Raw genomic sequence first — 5,527 nt, 5'->3', positions numbered from 1 at the left:
TGTCATTGTTTACACACCCGCTTCTCCTAGCTTCCCTTTAAAGGGGCCACGGTCTCTGTTCCAAGCTGACCCCACTGAGTGCGGTCCTGTGTGCACACAGGTGGGCTTCATTTATGTTACTCTGCAAACCAGCAACAGCCTCGAGAAAAGAGGTTGAACTGGTTAAGAAATTCCTGTTTGGGCTCCTCATGGGGCTGTGCGGTGATCCCACCGAAACTCAGCATGGAGTCCTACCCCCAAGCACCTCAGAAGGTAACTATCGGTGTGTGGAGGGTCTTTGCAGAGGTAATCATGTCAAACTGAGGTCATTAGAGTGGGCCCTGATCCAGTAACACAAGGGCTTCCCTCATAGCTCAGTTGGTAAAGAATCCACCTGCAATGCTAGGAGACCCCGGTTCAATTTCTGGGTCAGGAAGATCCCCTGGAGAAGGGATAGGCTATCCACTCCAGTATTCTTGGGCTTCCCTTGTGGCTCAGCTGGTAAAGAATCCGCCTGCAATGCAGGAGACCTAGGTTCAACCCTGGGTTGGGAAGATCCCTTGGAGAAGGGAAAGGCTACCCATTCCAGTATTCTGGTCTGGAGAATTCCAGGGACTGTATAGTCCACGGGGTTTCAAAGAGCCGGATGCGACTGGGCAACTTTCCCTTTCACTGACCCAGTAAGACCAGTGTCCTTACAAGAAGGGGAGGTGAGGACACAGAGACAGAAGGAAGGCCACGCAGGGACACAGGGAGCAGACGGCTGTCTACGAGCTGAGCAGGAGGCCTGAGAACATCCTCCTCCCCTCAGAAGAAGCCAAGTCTGCTGTCACCTTGGTCTCAGACTTCTGGCCTCCAGAAGGTGAGAAGTAAATGCCTGTTGTTTGAGCGCCCCAGACTGCGGTACTTTGGGTCAGAGACTTAGCAAACCCACACAGTGCTTTCAGAATGTTGTGTGAACTACAACAGCTCAGACGCCAGTACACTTTAGGAACCCATAGGGCTGTTCTTCGCTACTTTTTGAGATTTCGTTTGCTTGCTTCTAGTCGCTGAGTTGTGTTTGACTCATTTGCGACCCCCTGGACTGTAGCCCGCCAGGCTCCTCTATCCATGGGATTTCCCAGGCAAGAATACTGGAGTGGGCTGCCATGCCCTCCTCCAGGGGATCTTTCCCATCCAGAGACTGAACCCGAGACTCCTGCACTGGCAGACAGGTTCTTTATCACTGAGCCACCTGGGAAGCCATGGAGATTGTGCAGTAACAAGTAAAAAGCTACTTCCAGGCCTAGTACTTTGGAACAAATCCTGAAGATGGGCTGTGTGTGTGTGTGTGCCAGACTCAGGAACACCTATGACACAGAACCCTTGAAGCGCTAAAGTTGACCTCCGAGATGCACTTTATCATCAACCAAAGCTGATCTGCAGGGCTGCTCCTTCTTCATCATACGTTCACAAGCTTGGACACCTGCCACTTTGCTGCGTTCCAAAATTCCAGAAACGATTGCTGTCAGGAAACTCAACTGTCCCAGAATCGCTTACCTACTTCTAGTTCAAACACCGAGAACTGAAGGTGTTTCAGTCCGACTGTTCTAATTCTTCTGCTGATGGCTGACTGTGTCCCTGTCCTCTGTGGACACAAATGATGACCACATAGGTCACCTCCAACCGCCGGCTGGAGATAATCAGGGTCCTAGCTGGCCTGCGTGTGACTCTGCCATCAAGGACAACCACCACCAATGTGGGCTGGTGCTCAGAGCCTCACAGTCATTGCTGGTATCAGCACATGAAGCGGCATTCACTTCCCCTGATGGCGTGGAGCTAAGGTTCCCTCACCTGTATAGTGACCACTGGAACAGCGAGGCCAGGTAAGCTGATCGCCCTAATGCTCAGCTGCCCAGAGCTTGGCACAGAGCCAACAGTACATGCTAGGGGCCACTGCTGCTAATGCATTGACCTCCTGCTGGGTTGAGTCCTGTGGTTGGCACCAAGGGGGCAGAGGAGGAATAAGAAACTCTCTTTCAAGCACCATCTGGTTCCCCTGCCCAGGGTGATATCTCACTAATTAAAAAGGAGACACTCAGGAGGGACACTGATCTGAAAATAGAACCCCAACTTAATGTACCCTCAAGCCACTATGACTCCTATACTGCTGAAGCTGAAGCTCCAATACTTTGGCCACTTGATGTGAAGAGCCAACTCGCTTGAAAAGATCCTGATGTTGGGAAAGATTGAGGGCAGGAGGAGAAAGGGATGACAGAGGATGAGACGGCTGGATGGCATCACTGACTCAATGGACATGAGGTTTAGTAAGCTCTGGGAGATGCTGAAGGACAGGGAAGTCTGGAGTGCTGCATTCTATGGGGTCACAAAGAGTCGGACACAACTGAGCAACTGAACAACAGCAAGTCACTTTGGGGAGCCTTCTGCTCAGACAAGTGCAAGTAGAGGGCATCTGTAGAATCATCAGTTATTCCAGGAGTGAGACCCAGTACACACAGGGCATGGCCTGGGCAGGACCCTCCAAGGCATGGCGATTTCCCTTTTAATTTCACAAACGAAGAGTTAGCTAAAATGTCTCTTTGGAGTCAGAAGAAGATTTGGTGATAAACAGGCAAGGTATGTACGTCACCATCTCTACACAGAATATATACAGAAGAAATATTTGGTAAGTTAATTTAAAACAGACAAAATTCCTAAAGCAGCACACCAGAGATGTTGATAACATGGGGCCTCCAAGAGTCAGGTAACGTGAAATGGCTGATCCGTCACACCGCAAAGATAAACCCAAACATTTAATGCTCAACACAAAATGGTGAAGCAGATCTCTTCTTTATGCGACCATTTGATTAAGAAAACCGATCTCTTCTCAATATGACCCTTAAAAGTATTTTGTCTTCCCTGGTGGCTCAGATGGTAAAGCGTCTGCCTACAATGCAGGAGACCCAGGTTCGATCCCTGGGTCAGGAAGATCCCCTGGAGAAGGAAATGGAAACCCACTCCAGTATTCTTGCTTGGAAAATCCCAAGGATAGAGGAGCCTGGTAGGCTACAGGCCATGGAGTCGCAAAGAGTCGGACACGACAAGCGACTTCACTATGCTATGCTCTGCTAAAAGTATTTTATGATATGTCTAAAGGCAGAGAAACAAAATCGACTTTAGGCTATCCCCAATTCAGAAAGTTAAGCTTAGCAGTTGCGAAAGAGGAAACGGAGACTTTTCTAACTTTGTCCAGTAAGAAAAATGAATCCTAAAAAAAGAAAGTGCCGACAGAGAGGGGAAGGTAACTAGAATGGAACCGTTCTGCCTTTTAAAGTAATTATTGGTTTGGTAGCATTCTTGGTTCTCTTTGAAAACCTCATCAGGTATTTTGATTGCTTTCGCAAAGCATATTTATTACCTTTAACTATGGAAATAATTCGGTAACCAAGGTACGTGCGATGAACAACCTGTAGGTAGGAAATTCACAAAAGCAGGAAAGGCGCCTAATACACAGGGCCCCCAAACTACCCGGACCCTGTCCCGCAGAGAAGCCTGAGACACTGGTGGGCGACCATTCCTCCGGTCCTTACACTGCATGTTGAGGGGTTTGTGTGTACCCTACACGGCTCTTTTGGATGCTGAAGTTAGCAGGAAAAGTGCAAAGGAAATGAATTGGTATTTTTAAAAATTTCTGAATCCTCTTCCTTTCAGATATTTCACATGCTAGACTTTAGAACAGGCTAAGTATAACACAATATGCTAGGTGGGGGAGGTGCTGAGTTCAACTGAGATTTTGAAACTAATAAATAAAAATGTTGATAATTACTTGCAACAATGAGGTCTCTATCTTGCCAACTGTATGAAGATTCTCAATTTGGAGTACGGAGAAAAGAAATATATACCGAAGGACTTGCCCAATTTAATAGAAGTGCCGAGGCACCAACAGAACGATCACTCAGAGCACTGATGTGAACGTGGCAAATATTTATTAACAACTTACTAAGATAGATCTCTTCTTAGGGGAAAAAGTCCTTCCTTGTCATTTGAAATCTTTATTTTCCTGCATCTTTAAAATGATGCTGAGGTCCATGTGACCTCTGGGATCGCTTCCAAACCTAAATGCTATGATTCTATGATTATAAGGCAGAATGATATTCCTCTGCCCCATGTCCTCAAAGTCATCCCCATGAAGGATAAAAGATGGTAAGAGAGTGTTCTAGAGAGTTCTGATTAGCAGAGCTTTCTGATACCAACAACAGATGGCATTGCTGTGAAAAAGTCTTCCCCATCATTTGTACGAATCCTGATAATATAAATGGGACCCCCTCTGACCCCCGTGGCTTGTATTCCATCGCAGGCTCCCATCACATCAGAGCCAGCACGAAATCACAAGCTTCAGGGTGAATTTCTGATGTAAAAGCGTTAAACCTCACCTTTCTAAAGCTGCCACATTCATGCTGTTTCAAACTGGAGAAACAAGCGGAAGCTAAACCCCAGGAAAGCTGGACTAACAGGATAGTTACTTGGTGAAAACAGACCTCAGTCAAGAATTAAGTGCCAAGGCAATTGGCGTGGAATCCCAGGGGCTCCACCTCTAGTGAAATTGGCAGAACAAGCATTATTTGATTAGTGTGAAAGATCCTGAAGAGGCAGGTGACAGGGGACTGATGGCTTCTAAGATGCTGGCTGTAGAAAGAGCACATCGAGGTCATTTGGGGTCTCCTAAACAAAACAGTGATTCTCCATAAACCTAAAACACACCCACATAAAACTATGCTTTTTTTTTTTTTAAGTAACGCTCAATAGACCCACTCCAGTGTTCTTGCCTGGAGAATCCCAGGGATGGGGGAGCCTGGTGGGCTGCCGTCTCGGGGGTTGCACAGTTGGACACGACTGAAGCGACTTAGCAGCAGCAGCAGCAGCAGTAGCAGCAATGCTCAATAGAGATTTAGGAAAACATCAACCAACCTGAACATGATCAAGAGCATATAGCTTGGGAAGAGAAAAACCATCACACCTCTGCCTGCAGCTGCTGCTGCTGCTGCTGCTGCTGCTTCTAAGTAGTTTCAGTCGTGTCCGACTCTGTGCGATCCCATAGAGGGCAGCCCACCAGGCTCCCCCGTCCCTGGGATTAGGGGAAGGGATTTCAGAAGGTTCATTCATTCTCCGTTCTCAGGTTTTCTGGGGGTTCTTTACAGTAAAGCTGCCATCTGGGGCAGGAGGCGAGAAGACTCGGACATCAAGCTTGCCCCTGATTTCAGTCGTCAAAAATCTTTAACCCTGATGGTGGATTTAAGCCCTGGGGGCATGAGGAAACTGAAGGAAGTTCATAGGTCTGAGAGAGAGCTAGATCTCCCAGGAGCCGATGGTCCTGGTGAGAGGCAGGTCCCAGGCGTTTCCTGGGGGAGTCTGGCCTGTCACTTACAGAACGACTCACACCACACCTCTGCCTCTCCAGTGAAATTTGTCAAGAGCAGAATTTTCACCTTGCACTAGATGCCCATCAGGACGAAGCAGGGCCAGCGAGCAGATTCGGCAGCAGGCAGCTGGCCCTCTGCAGAGACAACCC

The 5,527-nt window shown here is 47.9% G+C and overlaps 1 protein-coding gene and 1 non-coding gene across 2 annotated transcripts in view; one reads left to right on the top strand and one right to left on the bottom strand.

Annotated features, from left to right (window-relative positions):
- Positions 1 to 5,527, bottom strand: part of UBE2QL1 (ubiquitin-conjugating enzyme E2Q family-like 1) — a 55,756-nt gene that overhangs the window by 49,479 nt on the left and 750 nt on the right. The gene's annotated exons all lie outside the window — the stretch shown is intronic.
- On the top strand, positions 2,875 to 2,947 carry TRNAC-ACA. Its single transcript has one exon. It is a non-coding gene; the product is annotated as a tRNA-Cys (tRNA).

The sequence above is a fragment of the Bison bison genome, unplaced genomic scaffold, assembly GCF_000754665.1.
Source record: "Bison bison bison isolate TAMUID 2011002044 unplaced genomic scaffold, Bison_UMD1.0 scf7180017864377, whole genome shotgun sequence".
Classification (NCBI taxonomy): Eukaryota; Metazoa; Chordata; class Mammalia; order Artiodactyla; family Bovidae; genus Bison; species Bison bison.
The sequence above is the reverse complement of the archived record's forward strand: the minus strand, read 5'-3'. Positions and strand labels throughout refer to the sequence as shown.